The sequence below is a fragment of the Salvia hispanica genome, unplaced genomic scaffold (assembly GCF_023119035.1).
Source record: "Salvia hispanica cultivar TCC Black 2014 unplaced genomic scaffold, UniMelb_Shisp_WGS_1.0 HiC_scaffold_800, whole genome shotgun sequence".
In the NCBI taxonomy this organism is placed as follows: Eukaryota; Viridiplantae; Streptophyta; class Magnoliopsida; order Lamiales; family Lamiaceae; genus Salvia; species Salvia hispanica.
Genome location: NW_025952578.1, coordinates 1,012 through 23,799, shown reverse-complemented (window position 1 = coordinate 23,799; position 22,788 = coordinate 1,012). Strand labels below are relative to the sequence as shown.

General features: G+C 37.3%; 3 pseudogenes; 1 reads left to right on the top strand and 2 right to left on the bottom strand.

Annotated features, from left to right (window-relative positions):
- The first annotated feature begins 581 nt into the window (after window positions 1-581).
- LOC125200094 lies at window positions 582-2,889 on the top strand (annotated as a pseudogene).
- A 1,979-nt stretch (window positions 2,890-4,868) lies between these two features.
- LOC125200091 lies at window positions 4,869-6,932 on the bottom strand (annotated as a pseudogene).
- Window positions 6,933-12,506: 5,574 nt separating this feature from the next.
- On the bottom strand, window positions 12,507-20,726 carry LOC125200092 (annotated as a pseudogene).
- Window positions 20,727-22,788: the final 2,062 nt, after the last annotated feature.

Below are 22,788 nucleotides of genomic sequence, written 5' to 3'. Positions count from 1 at the left end.
TCTCGTTAGGGAAGACATTGGGAGAAATTGTTTTGAAGGTTGTTTTGATATTTTGGTGATATTTAGTGCGGCACATTCATGGATTAGGAGTAGAGTAGGCTTTTAGTAGACTTTTTTATATGTATAAAAATAGATCCATATGTCAATTTTAATTTGTGGATTAGGAATGGAGGAGGAAAAGTGGATTAGGAAATCTTACCGGTTAGAGAGAGATTAGAAAATAAATTACGAAATCAGAAAAATAATATGAGAAAAATTGATGTGGTAATTTGGTCAATTGATAAATTTGGGAAAGATAACAAGAAAAAGAAGATAAAAATATTAAAAGTAAAAATCCTTATTCAGAAAATTGCATGTTTCGATCCCATATTCTCGAAAGCATTAGCAATTTAATGTCAAATTTTGAAAGGTAAGCTAATTGAGATTTGAGACCGTATTCAATCTCTCAAAAAGGTTAATCTTGGAGCGTTGATTACTATTCATATTTGGACCATTTATCCTTTCTCCGCTCTCTTTTATATCTTGGTTTTTTTCCTATGATATTTCAAAATAAGGTCACCTTAAAAAGTATGTTAAGATAATGTAATAGTTTTTCTATAATTTGATTCACATCAAAAAAAATGTATTCTACACATATGAATCATCATAGAATCATATCAGCATCTTCTCCAAATCCAAAACTCAGCCTCTCATTATCGCAACATTCTCCATCAAACATTTTCGCAGACACACTTGTTTCACTGCGTAGATGCGTCGAAAACCAAGACCTCAAAGCGGGTTCTTCCTCCACGCCCAAATCCTCAAATCAGGACTCCACACCGATGTTTTTATATCCAATTCACTACTCAACATGTACTCAAAATGCGATCGCATACACGACGCACGCAACCTGTTCGACACAATGCCTCACACAACTATCGTATCATGGACCACCATGATGTCGGCCTATCATCGCAGCTCACGCCTCGATCAGCTGATGCTGCTGTTTTCAAGAATGGTGGAGCATCTCAACCCCAACGAGTTCACACTGGCAGTGCTTCCATGCTTGCGCGTTTAGAGGCGGTGATGTGAATTTGATCGAAGCTGTTCATTCTCACGCGATTACAAGCGGCCTCTTATCGGATAGCTTCTTGCGGAATTGTTTGATCGATGCGTATGCCAAAGTAGGGATGCTTACGACTGCGGAGAAGCTTCTGCTCAGGCTCTGCGCAGAAGACGTTGTTTCGTGGACTTGTGTCGTGTCTGGTTGCATAAGAAGTGGTGATTCCGAGAGGGGGATAGCGCTGTTTTGCAGAATGCAGGAAGATGGAGTCGTGCCTAATGATATCGCAATGGTTACTGTGTTGCAGGCATGCTCGGAGATCGGCACTTGGAATTATGCAGTGGATTCATGGATTGGTGTTGAAAGGGAATTGGTGGATGAGTTGTTTAGTTTTGAATTCGCTGATTGAGATGTACTCTACAAATGGATACTTCAACGAGGCTATGAGAGTCTTTCGTTGTTTCTGCTTTGGTAGTGAGGGTTTGCATCCTAGTCCTGAGACTATGGCAAACCTTCTACATGGCTGTGGAAGGTTAAAGCTAGGGAAAGAGGTTCATGGATACTTGATTAAACACGGCTTTCTTCCTTGCACCGTTGCTGAGAATTCACTTATGAACATGTATGCTGCACACGGATTTGTTCATTCTTCGTTGCTCATCTTTAGATCAATGGCCGAGAGAGACATTGTTTCTTGGAACACAATTATGAAATGCTTCGTGAAAATGCTCAGGCTGCTGATGCACTGAGACTCCTTCGTGAGAGTCACGGAGAAGGTTTGAGAGAGATCGATTTTGTCACGTTGCTTACATCTCTTGAAGCTTGTTCTGAGCTGGCGCGGATTAGGGAAGGCCGAGTTCTTCATGGTTACTCGATGAAAACAGGGTTGCTTGGTGATATCTTTGTGCAAAATGCTCTGATAGATATGTATGCAAAGTCGGGAGACTAGATTTGGCTGAGTGTGTTTTCGAGGGGGTGCACCAAAGAGATGTTGGCTCGTGGAACTCAATGATCACAGCATATGGTGTTAATGGAGATGGGGCATCTGCAGAGAAGGTGTTCAAGGAGCTCGAAGGAAGGGACCAAGAAACTGAATGCTATAACATTCACCAATGCTCTCTCAGCTTGTGCTCATGCTGGATTGGTTAAAGAAGGTTTTGCCATTTTTCAATCGATGGAGAAGCAGCGTGGAGTGAGTCGAAACATGGAGCATTATGCTTGTATGGTTGATCTGTTGGGGAGAGCAGGGAGAGGAACAAGCAATGGCCTTCATTGAGAAGATGCCAATGCGGCCTGGCTCTGATATTTGGGGAGCTCTGTTGAGTGCTTGTGTGGTTGTTGGTAACGTGGCACTAGCTGAGAGGGCGGGGAAGAGCTTGCAGCTCTGGAACCTTGTAGTAGCATCTGGAGAGTTGCGTTGGCGAATGCACATGCTGCTGCTGGGAAATGGGAGAAAGTAGTGGAATTGGGGAGGTGCAACGAGGTTGAGGAAGGAAGGGGGTGGAGTAGTGTGAATGTTGAGGGATTTGAGTTTGATTTCTTTGCAGGTGACACGAGGCATCCGGAGAGGAGATGATCTACGATGTTGTAGGGCGCTTGAAGATTCATATGCTCAATGATGGACCGGGTGATTTGATTTTGTTAACTTAGAAGAAGCAGCTTCAGTTGATCAAGGTTGAGGCATATGATGATTTGCAGACAAGTAAATATTTGTTTGTAAAGTAGTTAAAGTTTAGTTCATATGTCTTGATGCACAAGCCTATATATTTTCATTCAAGATGTGAGCTCTAGTGTTTCTCTGTATGTAAAATATAAATGAATTTAATCTATCATGTGTCACTGTATTCAAACTTGTGGATTTTGATCTATATTTGTTATGTCTTGATGCACAATCCATCTTTGTACACATAATCTATATAGATCGTACAAAGATAGATCGTACAAAGTTAGATTAAGAATGTCTCATATCATTTGATCTATATTTGTTAAGTGGATTGTACATTCCACTAATGCATTCCACATACATTTTATTATAAAACTAATATATAAAAGTATGGTCACATTCCACTCACTTTTCTACTCACTTTACTACATAAAGTCAAACAATTTCTTAAAACTAGTGTCGATCAAATATGGAACATTTAATCACGGACTAAAGGGAGTATTGCATTTCAAGATTTCATATTATATGACATCATATACATTGATCTGAATCATCACAAAATTGTACGTATATGGTAGTTTTACCGGCAAATTGCATTAGTAGTGCCATCCTATTTGCTTTCCACTGAAAATGAGTTTGACTTTTCTTATGGATTTCGTCTTCGAATTCTTCTAGCAATTATCCACCATCTGATGGCATATTAGTAATTAAAAGAAGATTATTCAAGAAAATTAAAAATTGTAAGTTAAATGAAAAGAATAAATGGTATCAAAAAATTACTCCATCCCAAGATGACAACTTTTTTTTACGTTAAATAAAAAGAATAAAATAAGAGAGAATATAGTAAAAATAATATGTTTTGATATTTAGTAATAAGCCAAGGAAGTGAAAAAAAGAGTTTACCTCTATATCTAGAAGTAGCATCTGACATTTCTAACTTCCCATTCCACTTCCTAATTCACCTACGTCATGTTCTATAGTCCTAAATTAGATGATATATTTGGACGATCACACAAAATTTTAGAAGATTTTGTTGTATGTATTAAATAGAGAAAGTAATTATAATGTAATAGATAAATGTGAGTATTTATTTTCCAGTTTTATGATAAAATGAAAATAGTTATATTCAAAATAATAGAGTGACTTGATGTTTATTTATAAAAATGCCAGATAAAAAGTTCCACAAAAGCCTGGTTAGCAATTTATGAAATCATATTTCAAACAATATTCCACACCTTTCAAAATTGATTAAATAGGTGCTTGTGATTTCCGCTCGGGTTTAGAAATACTTCTTCATCCATTAAATATGATACATTTATGACTCAATATGTGATTTTTGTAATGTTATTTTGTAAGTTAATGAGAGTAAAGTAAAAAAGATGAAAAAGTGGAAATAGAATTAATCTATTTTATGAAATGTTTATTTTTAAAGGATAACCTACTCCTTCCATTTAATACTTATACCTAACTCTTTCATCTCAAATTAACCACATCAATCAATAACTCCTAAAATCTCATGTGACTAAGAGATTCAGCCGGGAGGAGTAATTTCCAACTGAACCACTTCCGCCACTATATATATAATACTATTATTTGGCAAAACTATCATAGTATCATATACTTCAAAAATTAATTTACGGGTACCTAATTCATTAACAATATATACAAGCTTTACAAAATAAAAAGGAAATGTTCTAAAAGTTTTATTTCATTTAAGAAAATAAAATCTAATCATTGAATTTTAGAAAGTTAATCTAAAAAACTGAAGAAACTTAGTAGGAGTAAATACTAATTCATGATACGCATAAACAAAACATGTAGAATAGGGGGTATAATATTTCAAGAAAGTCGAGTATTTTGTCAAATTAATCAAGCATCCGTATTTGTTCTTCTTCAAATCAATGTCTTGTTTGATAAATAATGATTTAAAATTATTGTACCTTTAATAATTAAAATATACTAATATTAAATTCAACAGTTGCTTTTTTCATTTTCGAGTGTTCATTTATTTCATTGTATGAGCATGCGGCTGCTAGTTTCCATAGAATGGGACCAAAATCCAAATCTGTTTTCAATTTTCAGTTTCTGGGTTTTAATCTGATGTTAGAATAATTTCGATAACTAGTGAACGGTCAGAAACTACCAGCAAAAGAAATAGTAAGAAACTAACACAATCATATAATCTTTCATACTTTTAAACAATTTGATTGCGTTGTCCATCAGTTGCAATAACTAAACAAATGCGTCTATAATACCAGACTTTATTCTGAGAAGCCACAGATGTAAACACAATCAATACATTTTATGTGTTTAAATTATAAGCCAAACATATATGTATCATCACATCACTTCCTAAAAAGGAGAACAACTGTATGTGCTGCTATACTCCGGTTCTCCCCAAGACTGTCTACCTTTTCATGAGTTTTTGCCTTGAGGTTCACAGCCGAAGGTCCGCACAGTAGCTTGCATAAATTCTCCCGTATAGCCTCCTTATGAGGGCTCAGTTTTGGTCTTTGGAGAATCAATGTGGCGTCTAAGTTACCTAGTTCGTAGCCTGCCTCGTGCATTAGCCGAACCTAACATGCAGTAGAATAATAGCGTTAATAATTCATAAATGCAATGAGCGTGGATTAAGACTTTGAGATATCTCCAGGCCCTTGACAATTTATACCATGTCAGCAAATTTTGTTGGATTCATATCCCATTTAAAAGGTAGAATTGGAGGAATCCTGGTAAATACTTATTAATCATATATATACCAATAATAAAAACTAAATGCCCCCTTATGGTAATGTCAAAGTTACAGCACAAAATCAAACAAACGAAGAGCTAAAGTAATAGCAATGAAAAATAGACTTCGAAAGCTCTGTTTCTTATTATTCCTCTATTCTACAACAAGCATCTTGTCATTCAGCACGATCTAAAAACAAATTTTGATGAAGTTAGCAACTATTTTGAGTCTACTAAGCTGAGGAGCATTAAGATAAAGGAGGTATGGATTTTTCTCTCTATAAAAAAAAAAGCAATGTTCTGGCAGGCTAATAAGGATGAGTCATAATTTTGTCACTAAAATCCTTATCCTTCCAACAAGATAAAAGGGTCAATCAGTTTAAAATACATGAACTTTGCACCAAGTTTGGTTTTACAATGAGCTTAAATTGTCATAGAATACACAAATTTTACTTAGTTTGTAATATTCCCCAAAATTTTACTTTTCTGACTAAATTGCCCAAATTTCCCGACACACAAATAGCCATACAATTATTTTCCATGTCAGCTTCAATTTCGCCCAAAAGTAGTAAAATCAAGAGAAATTTGTAAACAATGTATATTTGTGAAGAAAATTTAAAAGCAAAAAAACAGAGCAAAGTTGGTGTGTATGTGAATGTGTGATAGAAACAAAGCATTATGTAGTTAATGTAATTTTACTAACTAAATCATACTCCTATATAGAAAGATGAAGGATTATGATATTGGGATTTTGAAGTGAACTCACTGCCTCCTCCACAAAAACACAAGATGCTGCGCCTTTCCACTTGGGATCTGTGTCTGGAAATATCTGACCTATATCTGGGAGGCCAAGCGCCCCCAATATTGCATCAACAACACAGTGCAGCAATACATCACCTAAAATTAACAACACAAAATTGCACATAATTATATCAATCTCGATTTAAACAAGATAGGGAGGGTGAACTTACATAAGGAGTCAGGGTTGAATAATAAAAACCTAAACCTAACAATTGAATTGAATTCAAAGCAATTGAAATTGGGGGGTTTATACATATATATAATTAGATGTACCGTCGGAGTGAGCTTCGCAGCCTCGATCGTGAGGAATATCGATGCCGCCGATAATGAGGGGATACCCCGGTTCGAGGCGATGAAGGTCAAATCCATGGCCGACGCGGAAAGGTAGAAGCTTGGGAGGATTTGCAGCTCCGGATTGAGGCTCTACTCCAACCGTGGTCGCGGCGGAAGCTAGCGTCGGCCTGGCGGTGAATTTCAAGGAGGGAAGCAGCAATTTTCGGGGCAAGCAAGGTCCCGATGCGGGTGGTTGGAGGGCGAGTTGCTTTGAGGAGGTGTTGATGGGGAGCGGGCAGCGTAGCAGAGGGAAGCAGCAGCCATGGCCATATCGAAGAACTCTGGTTGGAAATGGAAATGGAAATGGAAATATCTGAGTAAGCTCTGATGATATTATTAAAGATGCCTGAATTATGTTGGGAAGGAAAACGAGGGTGGAAATATTAAAATCTTTTTTTTCTGTATGTTTGGAATAAGTGTTTATTTATTGCAGCAGTCAATTATTCTTAAATTATTGGTCATATTCCACAGCGCCGGTGCGACTAGGGAGTTTCCAGCCGTCTTTTTATTAATTACTCTCTCCGTCTCAAGATAGTTAATCACTTTTCGCTATAAAAACCGTCTGCCAGTTAATCACTTTTAATTTTCGTCATACAATTTTACCCCATTCTTTATCAAAATTATATAAAAATGTCATTATCTACGTTAAAATATATCAAAATAAAAAATCAAAAGTCAAAAAGACTCACCTTCAACCAACTCCACCATCTCACTTCATTTATTACACATTCTACCGCCTCACTTCATTTATTACACACTTCACCATCTCACTTCATTTATTACACACTTCAACTCTTTCTTAAAATCCGAGCCATAACAATAAGTGACTCCAAATGCTGTGAATCGCATGAGTAATTAATACTCCTACTATCATCAATTATAGGTGAAGTTTATTGTATTGCATTTTTCTATGCATATATCCATAGGTCCAATTGAAATGAAACGTTTTTTTTATTGTCCCATTAGAAATTAAATGTTTTTTAAAATAAAAATAACTTTATTTCTACTTTTTCATTTTTTTTACTTTACTCTCTTCTTTAACTCAAAAAACACTACATAAAATCTCGTGAAGCAAATGTTTCATATTTATTGGGACGGGGGAGTATAATTTACCGAATTTCATTCTCCGTACGCATCCGATACGATTGCTCCTATTTCTAAACCGACGATAAACCCATCATTGAGGATATACGTGAAGAGGATACATAGCCTACAAAGGAGGCAACCAAGACCGAGTACAACAGACCGTAGACCTCATCGAGACTAAGCCACTCCGATAGCTATCGATTATGTTCGACAATACGAGTCATTTTTAACCATATTTCTAGCTATGTTATTCTCTTTCGTTTTCACTATGTAAGCTTGTAATAGGATAGAGAGTCAAGCTTATTTATAAGCTTCTTTATGTAATAGCTAAGTGAGAGAATATTAAGACTCACCGAAGATAAAAGGTAAAACAACACAAAAACATTTACACATGCATCAAACATTGAAAACCATGTCTTCTCACACTTAGACTATTAGATAGGCTAAGTGTTATGAATGGGGGATTTGCGCATGCTAAAAACATATAATTAAGATAACACTACCAAAACTATAAAATAAAATAAAGAAAACAGAAAATTAAAAAGAAAAACTAACGGGTCATCGGTGTGGTCGGCCATCTTCTACATCGTCCTCCTTGGTACGAGCTCGGTGCGGCGTTCCTCCGGTACATCCCGGGGTTGTTCACTTGCATTCTCCTCCTCTTCCCGGGAGTCATCACCTTCTCCTTCTCGGTTCTTGTGCTTCGTCTCACTGGGCCTCGCCCGGCCACTGCTCCACTCGCATCCTCTTTCTTTCTTCTCGCTAACTCCTTAAACAGTCCTTCATCATGTCCGCAACCTTGTTATCCGGGTCCGAGCTCTCTCGTTCTCGCCGCCATGTATGCCGCCGCCCTCCCAGCTCGGCTTGTCTCCACTCTTGTACCTATCCTTCCTAGCTTGCAATCACTCTACCGCGGGATGCGGCCTCACCCATAGCATAAATATAGGACGTCTTCCCTTATATAAACGGTATTTGTGTGGGTGAAGAATTGTATATCAAAGAGGCTAGGGGGTCTACCATAAACATCGGTGAGAGGGATTCGTTTCAATCTTCACAATATTATTGCACACAAAAGCTCCCAAGATGTTGCACATGGACAGCTCCTAGTCTGGGTAGGAAGATTAGGTGGCATCGACATGCGGTCCAAAAGCCTAAGTATACTCTCCTATCGCTCGGCACCATAAGAGGTACAACTCGCATGGATGTCCTTACGGCAGAGTTTATTTGACCGAAGGTTATAGTCCAGATATAGTTGAACAATGCGAAGGATAGGGCTATTGAAATGGATGGAACAGGAGTGGTGGAAGCAAATTGCTAGCAAGCGGGTGAGTCAACTCTTCCCAACCTCGCTGGGGTTCAAATTCTACGTGCCTCCTAGGTATGCCTCTCTCCCAGCTCCACTCGAACTAATCGCCTCTTCTAAGATACACATTCTCAATCTTGCCTTCCACTCGCCAGGTTCATAGATAATTCCTCCCAAATACCCGAAAAGAGATAGACACCTCATCTAGGTCATTATTAAATCTAAACGTGATGAAAAACCCATTTGTCAATCTAACTGTATAGTGCGGTCTCCATTATCAAGCAACCAATCAAATCCCGAGCATGCATATAAGATAGAAAGGGGTTGCGAGCTACCAACTCGTCTAGAGAGGGAAAATGGAGTACCTTTCGCACTTGACTGTTTGTTGTTGTCATCTTTCTCCTTAAATGCATCCTCGCAACTTCTTTGTGTTGAAGTGCTTCATATCCTCCATCAAGTCGTCATCAAGCTCCACTTGCCACGGCAGATACTCCACCCTCTCCACGGGAGGGTGAACAAGTTCGCAGTGCTCATCGCTAGCCGTTGGTCCCAAAACTCCTCATCTTCCAAGGACACGTCATCTTCAAAATCCGGTTCATCGATGGAGGTGTATTCTTCGTCACTACTCTCCTCCTTGGGCGGCCATCTCTCCCGTTCGAGCTCGCGATTACTACGGTTGTGGTCCTCTGGCTTTTGCTGCTATGTTTCTTCCGTGTTGGTGCCTTCCCTTTTCTCTTTCTCTCTGGCTGGTAACGTTCCTCTTCATCCTCACTGTCGACTTCACTTTCTTCGATGCAGACGCTCTTCGTGGGCGTAGGGGCGGCCGGTTGGCTTCCATAACCACCTCACGTACCGGCCTAGGAGGAACTACAATTCGGGTTCTCCCCGTGTTTTGTAGGAGTCCCCCTTTCTCCCGGCTTGTAGGGTTTGGTGTTATGAGCTCCGTTTCTTGGTGGACTTCGATGGGGCTTTAACCGATGGGTATCCTCCCGGGTTTTGTAAGAGTATCCTTTTCCTCTCCGTGATATTTCTACCGCCCGAAGCGTTGTTGGCCCCTTGCTTCGTTGGCTAGCGCCTAAGCATCTCGCGATGTGCGCTTGGTCGTTGCCTTTTGGATCATCTTTCTGTTAGAGTTTTGTATACTAGAAATTACCTTTCGAGTGATTGGATATCGTAATAATTCTTATTTTATTTTCAAAGGAATAAAACAATTATTTTTGTCATAATATTGTTTTATTTTACATTTAATGGTTGTTTTACTACATGTTTAAATGTATAAGAAACTTAACAAAGTCTAAGTCTTTGTTTTAGTAGACCGGTTGTGGGCGTCGTCCACTTTAAGGTAACATGGTCAATTCCGAACAACGAAAAATAGAACTTCACAACCTAGATAGGTTGCAAGTGGTATAGCACGAAATAAGATGACATTGGTATGGTATAGCACGAATGGATCTAACTAGAAGACATTGTCATTATGCTATCTCGAAAGATGAGGTCTTGATAAATAACTATTTCTTAATTTACTATGTTAGCATTGAGCATACGATATTGATGATGCACTACTTTGACTTATCAAATGGCGTGGTTTTTAGTAACTCCAATAATCCGATATATTGGGTAGTGGTGATTAATGCATAGCGTGCTGGATTGCTATTATGTGAAACGCAGCAGAGTGAGTCTCGTTTGATAATGCCCTCAGAGGAGTGAAACAAGGTTTTATTATTCAGAACTAGCTAATGAGTTTGACTACTCTATGAATAATAAATATGTTTAGTCTAATCCACTCTTAAAATTAATAAGAAGTTAATTAATTACGTCTATAGAGACAATAATTAATTAATGGACATTTCTATCTTAAGTGTGGGAAATAAAGTTTTAGGCAAAATGGAAATCCGGATTGCTTGTAATTTGGATTTGGATAGACAGTCAATATTATTGTAGTGGTCGATAATAATATTCCAATATAAGCTTGTATTAAATTGTGGGTTCAATTTAATTAGTAAAAAGCTTACTTGGGAGGCCATATCTAAAACCTTCCAAAGATCTCTATTGTGCACAATATGAACTTAATATAAATAGAGAATAAATGATAGACAGAAGAGAGATTTATTAATTTTTAATATGAAATTTTTGTCCTCTCTCCTCGAGGAATTCGAAATCTTACTCTCTCGTGAGAATTTTTTGTCTTCTTTATTCGAGTCCTAGTGTTCGGTGAGATCAGCCAGGTTAGAAGATCGTGGTCGAGTATTGAAGATCGACACGTGGAGAAGTAGCAAGCCTTCTACGATTCTTTGGAGAATTAAGAAGGTATAACTTCTATTAGAGAAAAGCATGTTTTAGGTTTCTATTATCAAAAGCATGTTTTAATTCAAGTTATGAGCATGATACATGTGATATTTGCGCGATTAGAATTTATCTGAATAATCTGCTAAATAGATCGATTCTCGATTTATTTGTGCTTCAGCTATGACCCTATCACTTTCAACATCAATTTCCTCTTACACTATTGGGTTCCTTTGTTTGAGTTGGGACATGTATCTCGATGTTTTTCTGAATTCTTCGCTTATTCCTCCGGTACCACCTCCCTTGTTAGCTTGGCGGATGAATCTCCGGGTTCCTTCACGAGCGTTCTGCGGGATGCGAGGTCCGGACCTTAGTCATCTCCAGTACAGCTGCTCGCCTTACTTCGCCCGAATCGCTTGGAATTCTTCATCGGTCATCGAGCCTTGTTTCTTGGCCGTTTCATTTAGATCTTGTTCTCCACTTGCCTCCTCTCACCTACTCCCTTTTCTATGGGTGTTTCCGCGCGCCATCCCCCTTCTTCGATCGTCTCCTTCATCCTTCCACGACTTCCGCCACTCCCCTACGAAAAATTTCGGCTATATTAATGGATTGAAGAACAATATTGGATGGTATACTTCAAGAAAAACTATCTTCAAATATTAAAGAACCTTTTTTAAATTAACTTCTTTATGAAGGAGGAAATTACAAATAAACGCTAAGAAAGGAGGAAATTACAAGTGACGTCGAGAGGACTCGAACTCGGCACCTCATACATGATGTCTGGGACAAAGGCTCGGACTCGAAATATTGAAGAACTTGAAGCTCTTGAAGTTGTTGTCGAAAAATTATGAAAAAATCGTATCATGATATTATTTGCCATAATTTTTCACCGATGGAAAATAACAAAACTCAGATGAAGTTCATGATATTATTTGTCAAATTAAAAGTTGTGACTTTTTTAAAGTTCCATGATATTATGGGCGATATCCCTTTAAAATTTCACTTACTTTTTTTATTTTAGGTAGTAGACTTCATATTCCACTAAATTCTTACACTTACATTGTACTATAAAATTAACGTATAAAAGTAAGACTTACATTTCATTTAACAGCTTACGTCATTTTCCTTCACATTTCTTAAAATCGGTACCAATTACTTAAAGTGGGGAACGGGAAGTATATTACATGTGCATTAGGCAAAAAAGCATGACTGTCTCGTCATTCTCCATTAAATTTGAGCATGTTAGTTAAAACTACACCGAAATATCATCAAATCCCGTAAACTTCATCACATCCTAAACTGCATAGGGACAATTAGAGGGAAGGAGATAACACAAAAGCTACTCTTATGTAAAAGTCGGTACATCTAAGATGAGCCACTGGGTAAAATGTCCGGCCCCACTGACCTGCCAACAGGAGCTGCAGAAGCAGAGTTTGGAGCCCGTACAACCTGAACATTTCCACAGCCATGAAGTTCGGCATAACTGGCTGAACAATATTTGGAAGAGCCATAGGGTTTGAGATTGGTCGAGACATTTGAGCTTGCTGAGTCGGGTGAGAAATTTAAACCCGTAAAAGATCAGCATAAGCCTGCCCTGATAATGCTCCTCGATCCGACCAGGAGGCCGCAAGTTAGGATCTACAGAAGTTTGAGCAGTTGTGTCTGGTTGCGGCATTGGTGTAGCCCTGTTCGTGACCCTTGGATCAGCAGCCAGGGTTGGCATAATATGTGCAGCGGTGTTCCATGCATACGAAGGCATAGCTCTGGATCCACCAATAGACATCTGGACAGCCCATGCAGTTGCAATCAATTGAGCTTGTTGGGTGCTACTGCTAGCTACACCCGTTCTATGCAGATTAAGCTGTTGGGAGCTAGCTACTCCTGTGTGCATATGGGGATGCATTACGTTGATTGAAGGTTGCATGGATGACTTGGCACCCGAAGATTGACTCGTTGCTCGAGGGGTCCTTAAATTTGTCTGCCGACTAAAACTTTGGTTTTCATTTGAAACTCTACACATATTGGACACCTGATTTGGGTGTACGAAACCAGTATTTTGCCGAGGTGATTGAGCACGATTTTGCTGCCAAAAGTTCGAGAAATGATTTTAATTATCTGATCAGAGTTTAGGGCAGGCACAATATATATAACAATAAAACATGAAACCTAGACAAGCAAGGAATTACAATGATATGGCACAACCAAAAAACAAAATGAAAGGGAAAAGTTCATAAGTTCAAGAATCAAACTTGTTGAACTAGAACAATGCTACCTGTATGCTGAGATGTTGGGGCAATTTAGCTGAATGTGAGCCTGGTGGTGCCTGAAGTGGACTGGCATGATTTGATGTCAAGTTAGATGCAGCAGGTGAGGCTTGTGAAGCTACGGAAAGACTATTTGTTGTGCAGGAGCTGCTTGCAGCATTTGCCGAAGTGCTTGGTTGCAAGGTGGGAGCAGAGGTGTTAGCAGGAAGAGCCTGAACTACACTAGCGTTCTAGTTATATGACTGGGAACTGCTGAGGGCATACCATAGTCACTAATAACAGGGAGTTCCCAAGTTGATACTGCTGATATTGGGGCAAAGGAGTTCCAGTCTGTGGTGTAGAAGTTGTAGCAACAGCATTATGATGGAAAGCCCCAACTTCGGTTAGATTCGAAGTGGATGCAGAGGGACCAGTAGTTTGTGCATTAGGTCGAACATCTAATGTACCCAACCCAAAAGTTGACATATAAATCCCAGCCCAGAAGTCTCTCTCAGTGTGAGTGCTGCTCTGATTGGCATCATTTGTGATGGCCAGATGAGGGTTGATTGATGTCGTCTGAGCATTAGCCACTGAAGAATGTCTGCTGTCTTCAGTTCCAGATGCATCAGAAACATCCATTGGATCATCAGTCTGAGTCAGATCCAGTAGTTCTTCGGGTTGAAGAGACTCATCCCGTTCTGTATTTAAGGTCTTATCCTCTGGCTTCTCTGTCATTTCTTCACCTTCCATCGCAGCATTCCATGACCCATCTGAGGAGACAATTATGTCGGATATATTGGGCCTGCCCTCTTTCAAGATCTGGAAGTCAAAATTGAATTCACACATCAGAAACATATGACATATATAGAGTATGTGCCTATCTATTTCTTTGAACGCTGGAGAGTATATAAAATTGTGTTATATATTATTCTATTAGCTATAAAGATGCTAAATATATGGTACTGTATAATTTAGCAAAACCCAAGAATAAAAGAAAAGAGCTACTTGCCTTAACCATTTTTTGATCAATGCGTATATCAGAGAAACACACGTGCTGATTACAATGGGGACAGCGCCACGACGGTCTTCTTGAGTTTATGTCCACATAGTTGTCGAAATCAAAACACTAAGGGAAAAGGAAAAGTATGTAAGTGGCGCAAAGTTCTAGAACAAAAATTTAGCCTTCAAATTAACAAAGTTTGTCACAAACATCAAGCTCGAAAATTACACCAATATTATTTCTTCAGTCTTCATAGGTTCCACGGGTTTAAGACTTCACCATATACAATGATTAAAAGAGATTATCAATCTATGACATCTTAAATCTTATGATACCCAATAGATGACATCTTTCTTGATATACTCATCTGATTTTACAAGGAAAAAGATACTGCCTCAATGGATTCAAACATTTAGGCACTCAACCTGAAATCTAGAAGGAAATTTGAATTTGCAGGGTAAGCAAGATATTTGAATGAATAATCACCACATCCTAAGAAATTAGAGAAACTTATCTCTACGTAACTATCACATGATAAACAGAAAGACATTGCTTCTGAATCCGAGCTTAACATGTATAAGTTCTATTCAACTATCTAATAATTAATTACCTGAATATGCTTGCATGAAAGCCCTTTGACCGGTATTTTGATACGTGTGAAGCTGTTGGGATTAAGAATGATGATACACAAATCAGCAGGACATCATGGTGAAAAAAAAAGTTCTCATGTCCATGAATGATGACAACAAAATTTAGATTAGTTAAGTTAAGGGGAGTGTAAAATAACCTCAACTCTGGCAATAGACATAAAGGACAGTTACGGGAGTCATGATAAGTACATAAATGATGGTAGGCAATTTCTAGATTGACACTTTTAGATAATTGAAAATAATAGTTACCCAAAAAACTTTTAAAAACTGAAATAGTCTTGACTTGAAGAGACCAAAATATCTCATAATCAAATTCTTGCTGACTCCTCCATCCTATTTCTCTCGTTATTTTTCTTATCTCTCTCTACTATGTTTAACACTTTCCAAAGTCGCAGCGCCAGAAAATTGCCACTTCAGGAAAATTGCCACTTCAGGAAAATAGCGTCCCAGGGGTTCAGGGAGATTGGGTTTGGAGGTTTCGATGGAATGGTTTGCTAGTTATGGAACAGGTTTGGTATGCACAGTATTCCATGCAGAAGTTTTTGGTATGCTGAAAATCTTGGTATGCATAGTACGAATGGTTACAAACTAAATCTGGTACGCTGGTATGAATCAGTTGAACTCATAACAGCATACTGTACCTACTCGGTAATCATGCTTTGATAATCTTTTCATGAATTGGCTACATTTCAGCTACATTACTCTGGAAATATTTTGGCTATATTACTGTTGACGGTCAGCAGCAAAGATCATATTTTTTTCACAGCAGCCTGCAAATAGCCACACAACGACGACAGCATCGGGAGGGAAATTTTGGGGTGTGGAGAGTAGAGTAGAGAGAGAGTGCTTTATGGTTTGAAATGAACAATTGTGAGGGAAAATCTCAAATAAACTAGAAATAGGGCTTAGGAGTGTCAATAGAAATTTGGGAGGCAATTTTGTCCAAAATTTGAAAATTTTAGGGTTTTATGGCTATATTTTAGTACTAGGTTTTTTTTTATATTGCTAGTTAACATTTAGCTTTGACAAAAAAAGTGTCAGTTCAAAATATTAACACATTATGTGGTTGTAGATTACTTTGGTTAATCTTGTAACAGATGAATCATCTTTTACATCCAAAGCATTGTCATGCAGTAAAAAATAGAAAATTTAAATAGCAAAATTTTCGATATTAAAGCAGAGTTTAACAGTATATATAACATAAACATGAAAGATATGATAATCGGTTACCTAATAGGACAATTCAGTGATATCCGTGATGATCCTTCAACTACCTCAGAATCTACACAAAGCAAAACAAAAAAACCCAAAAACAAAAAAAGGAAAGAAAAGATTTAGCAAATAATTGACTCGAGAAGAACCTTTTTTAATGTTCCTATCAAACTAGATATGCATAGAGAACAATAATGAATATTCTCTATCTAATTCAGGAGATTTATTGAAGGGGGCACCTGCATCCACAGTTGCAGGAGCATGCTGCTTGCTGTCCTGGAGGGTGTTACTATCAGGGTTTGGCACTTCACTCATGAATGCAACTATTATTATATAATTTCCTTCAAAATCACAAATTTGCAGTAAGCTACTTGTCAATGTCAAAACCCGTAGTATCAGATACGGAAACATGAGTCAAGGATACCATTAAATTCACCCACAGCTTGAAGAAGATTAGATCCATAATTTAGCAAAGGTGTCACAACTGTTGGAACTTGAGGGCCCGTATCCTAAGTAAACCAATGAAATTTTAAAGTAGAATCTAATTGTTAGCAAAAGCAAAGGACATCAATTGTAGTACTACTTAATATTTTTTGCAACAAACCACAAAAGATTAGTCCTCCTTTCCACTCCCTTTCCACTCAAGAGAAAGCTGCAGATTGAAATCGTTGTGAACTGTTATAAAAGAAAGAAAATATATCCCCATTTTTAGTCACGTTTTGTAAGTAAAGAACTTACTTTACTTTGGCAGGAGTAACAAGGCAGGAAGATGTCTCAATGCTATCTGTCTGGACCACTAACAACCTCTGCAGGTATAAGTCAATATGAGATTAACAAGTAAACAGCATCAAAGTTCTTAGCTATGCCTGTAATTTCATGATTTGGCAAAGTAAATTTGGGAATAATTGAAAACAGAAACTGTTATCAATTTCCCCATGCAAGTTATCAGCTGATATCAGCCTTCAGGCATGGATGCATTGTGGAAAGGATCAAAGGAAAGCCTAGTGTTCCCAAGAGCTACTAATTACCAGTCATATATTCATTTCATGGTACAGAACGACAATCATGAAGGGCATCATCATAGGCATTAAAATAGTTTCAAACATGCCATATGAAATTGCGTCTTCACCCATTTCTCAAACTGTTGCAAGAATCAATCTATTCATTCATGCTGATTATATAGCATGGTCATAGTTAGTGTCAGTGAATAGAGGGACCCATTTATTTATTGTCTTATATTCATTCAGCCAAATGAAATTATTGAATGTTTTATTATACAAATGATAGTAGGTAAAAACCCTAGACAGCCCATGATCCACCAGATAGTACCATTTTACAAAAAGTGGGGGAAATGAGCTATAAGATGGTAGCAGGTTATGGTTCAGTCCACCAGGAATCAGTTTATCTACATGCTTTCCTAGGTACCCATGTACATGTGCCCATTCTTCACCATGTACCTGATCCATATAAATCTTTAAGAAATAAGTTCTTTGAATCCTTGATGTTTCACTGATGTTTTTGCCAATACTTCATTCTGCATCGAGAAATGATATCCTTTGACGAACTAAATACACAACATCAAATGTTTAACTGGCATCAACACTTTACTTTATTTCTAGGTATCCCCATTCTCCATGGACTGGACTAAAAGATCCTAATTCCTAACTAATTTGAGAAATCATAGGGGACAGTGAAACACAGTAAACCAGCTGCAGTTGCAAACTTCACAGCTAACATATACGAACTTGCTCTAACAAATTGTTAACACGAGTTATGGTTTGCAAGCTTACAATACTATCTCCTGGGGCATACGTCTTCTTTGATATCTGGAAGTCACTGCATAAGCCTCAAATCCAGGCTAAATTGAACAAAATACAACAATACTATCAGCATAGTAACATTAATAAGAATTTTTGATAGGGGAAAGGAAGGGAAAATAACAACCTTCACTTCAAGAAAAGCAAATATATGTCCCATTCTCAATCTTGGATAGAATCTGTAGACATACTCACAACCCAACTCGGTCAGTTGCAAGGAAGGAAAATGACACAAAACAAACTAGAGTGGATTGCGGGCTGCTAAAAGGGAGAACAGAAAACCAAGATGCAAGAACTGTGTATTGGACGTTTATAGGACTAGTAAATTTCTCAATTAACCAAGTGAAACACAAATGTTATTTTTATGTTCATATCAAATCTACAAAAGAATAAGAAAAATGTTCAACATCCAAAAGCAACATGAACAATTTATTATAACTAAATCTTTGAAGCAGAACCAAAATAATTCATGCAATAAAGGATGGGTGCTCATGAGACAAATCCATAAACATTGAAAAATCTATGGAGCAGAGCTAAATCCTTCATTCTTGTATGAAGAATAGCATTACCCTTATCCCATTGAATTTTTTAATTGCCATCACCATTCAGTTTATACTTAGAGGAAAATATGATTTAGAAACTATCTAAAAGGAACAAAGCAAGGGAGTGATCATAACAATTTGTGATTCCTTCCTTCATGGCTGCAGAACCAGTTTGAATTGACAGGCAACCAAATAAATGAGAAGTTTTTCAGCCTTAACACATGACACACTAAGTTGAAAAATTAGGATCAAATCATCAAGTTGTAATAAAAGAAACATATATACCTTGACATGACTGTTGAGATAACTGGGTGAGAAGGGTTTGGGTCAGTGCTGAAATCAGATACACTACAAAAATTGCTTGCTACCTGTAGATATCATCACATTCCAAAATTACATACAGAATATATTGAAATTAGATTACATCAAATAATAAAAATTGACATACCTTTTTTTGCCAAATTGTGGAGCTCTTCAGAGTCTTGATCAGGAAACCACCCATTCTGACAAGCACTCTATCACAAAATCCATGACTGAGATGAACAATTAGTGGAAAAAAGGAGGTGTACATGAAAAGCAATGTTTATGGATTCCACAAACACTTGGGATAAGTAGAAACACTTGGGAAGGGAAAAACTTTTCAAAATTTTGCATTCTAGTTCTATAACACATGCAATTTGGAAAAAAATAGAAACAAACAAGGTTCCATAACACTAAAAATGAATAGATATATCATAAATAAGTGTCCCATTTCACTGTTTCAAAAAAGAGAACTGAACAAGTTACACTGGTGCAAAGGCTAGAAATACTTCTTGAAAACTATTTTGGGGGTTCATAAAATATCAGGCATTAATGTGGTTGCTTAGGGATCTTTACAGATGTATAAGAAAAAAAACTGTTTCTTGTTTACAATTTCAAAACTTTGCAAGCACCAGGTGCATTTTCAACACGTCACACCACCAGGAGTCAATAAACAAATGATGCATATGATCCAGGCATCAGAACATGTAATAAATGATCTAACAATGCATAACTGAAGCAAAAAAATAGTACTCCACTTACTATTAAAAATGGCAGTGAAAGGAATTACCTTGACAGAAATCATCAGGACCATAATAGCTGCTTGCGTTGAGGCATCATTTTTCATTTGGCTCACCTAACAACATAACATTTCAGACAAAAATGAGAAGAACACTTTACATCATCATTTAATGGAATATATGAAGAAAACAAATTCCAAAATATCATCGGTCGTCCATCTGTAGTTCTTATGTTGTGACTAGAGGAACTCATTTAATCACACGTGTCCACTTCACAACGGGAGCAAATAGTGAAAAAGGCAACACCAACAGTACTGCAGCTCTATCTCAGAAGCAAACCAAGAATTCAATAGAGTACGAAAACAACTTATCCAAGCTAGTCAGTAGTCACACTTAGATATCACTAAAAATTTAAACAAACAAGAGTGTATAAAATCATCACCTGCTTTACCAGAGAAGGTAAATCGCGTGACCTGTTTGGAAAATAATTGTTTGCAATGGAAAAATCAATATATCTGCATTGCACAAAAGAAAAAGAATAAATTAGCAGTGATAAGCCAAAAGAATCAGCTAAAATCACCCTGAAGTAAAAGGAACTGTCAAGATATACACACTCTAAAATCTAAATGGTCTTGAAAATAAAATAGGCAAAATGCATATATAGCAGGCAACAGATACTACATTAAACGAAGGAGGAATGCCTGGAGAGCGAGAGGCATAGATTGTCGAACTCATTGTCGTTTCTACTGTTGTTGTACAAGTGAATAAGCAAACGATCGATGGCAGCAGAAATTCGGAAGTTATTTATCTCCCACGGTGTCAAGCCGGTGCCTCCGCCGGTGAAGCCGTCATTGGTGTATAACCTAGTCGCCAGCGCCGCTGTGATTCCGGTCATTCTTCTCTCCCGCTCTTACTCTTTTCTTTATTTCAATTTTTTATGAGGGTTTTAACTAAATCAAATGCACGACCCTCTTTCTCCCACCAATCTTTTCTTTTCTAATTTCTCTCTTATTTCTCTATCTTATGGAGTAGTAATAAAATTGTTAGTAGAGTGCACTGCCTCAAAAGTTTTAACTATTTAGGTTGTGACGTCACAAACCTCTAATAAAAAAATAATATTAGAGGACCATAATGTTATACTCCTCGTCCAAGATAAGTGATTTATATTCCTTTTTGGGTGTCCTACTATAAGTGATCTATTTCATTTTTAGCAAAAAATCTCTCTTATTTTATTCTCCACCTACTTTATTCTCTCTTCTCCTCTATTTTTCTCTCTCATACTTTACTCTCTCCACTTTAACTTATTTAAATACATTCCTAAATCCCGTCTCAAAAGAAGTAGTCATTATCTTGGGATGTAGGGAGTATATAATTACAAATCATATTTTTTCATACCAAAACATCCCCGGCCCTAAAATGATATTTTTGCAACTCTTAAAGCATCTCCAAAGGAAGAGGTCATGAAGAGGTAAACTAATATAACTACCATATTTGTCTTCTTTTCATGAAAACCATTCTCCAAAGGAGAAAGTATTTGAGAAAGTAAATAGATAATACTCCCTCCGTCGCCATTAGGAGTCTCATTCCTTGGCGATCGGATTTTAATACTCCCTCCGTCCACGAAAATTCGTCCGGTTTGCCGGGCACGGGTTTTAAGAAATGTAATGGAAAGTGAGTTGAAAAAGTTAGTGGATTGTGGATCCTACTTTTAAAGTATTAGTTTTATAATAAAATGTGAGTAGGAATGAGTTATGGAATATGAGGTCACTACCAAAATGGTAAAAGTGAAATGGGACAAATTTTGGGGACGGCGGAAATGGAAAACTGAGACAAATTTTCGTGGACGGAGGGAGTAAATGTTAAGAAAAGTGGGTGGAAAAAAATTAGTGGAATAGAAGTCCCACTTGTATATATTAGTTTTAAATGAAATGTGAGTGGAATGAGTTAGGTGAAAGTGAGACTCTATTACTATTTATGGTAAAAGTGAACAGGACTCCTATTCACGATAGACTTAAAATGGAAAAACGGACTCATTCATGGATGGAAGGAGTAGATAATATACCTCTTTCATTTGCCACTCCTTGTTGGAGATGCTCTTATATAATTTTCTAATAAATTCTCGTACTTTATAATAACTTCTTAGGGACTTTTGAAATCATAGCTTAACATAAACATAAATACATAATCATAAAAGACAATATGGATCCTCTACTGTGTTATATTCTCGTTCAACATTCTAAGTATTAATTGAACATTTAATAAGGGCACTGTATTATCATGCATTTTGAATTGTTTTGGCTAATCATTTTACTGAATAATCATTATAAGTAGGAGTACTACTATTTTGTAATTGGATTTTATAGTGTGTGTTTGCGCATTTGAAAGAATAAAATTTGACAACTACATATGTGAAAGTGAAATAAATAAATAAATAAATACGGATAACCTATTTTAGGAATACCAAATTCATGCGTTTCATATCAAAAAATTTTCATCTTGTCTACATCGCATGTTGTGCTCTCAAGAACGGTAGAGGATCCAAATCCCTCAACCCTCGCTTTCATATTTTCTCACATCTACCATTTTTTACCTTTATCTAGTGTAAAATAGTAGGAGTAGTATCTTGAAAAGGGGAAGTGTTTTAGTGTTGCGATATTCAAATAAGGAAATAGCAGTGCCTCTAGATCCAAGAAGTCCACTAGATCACTCGGTCTGGGAACTCGGGGTCGTGCGGAATCCGGCCGTCGGACACACAAGCACTTTTCCTTTCAAAAACCCTCAACCACTTTACTAAACCTAGTATAGGGAAGTAGGGATCGATCCCACAGAAGGATGCGTAAGACTCATAATCAAGGATTTGGGAGTGTTTTTGGTGTATCCACGCATTTTCTTGGGTTGAGGAAAATTAAAATTAACTTGACTTGGGAACCTTAAAAAAACTTAACCTAACAACTAGACCTAGGAGATAATTCTACGGTGGGGACCACGTCTAAAAAGTGCTTGTACGACAAAAAAGTTGGGGAATAACTAACTCGTACTAACTGAA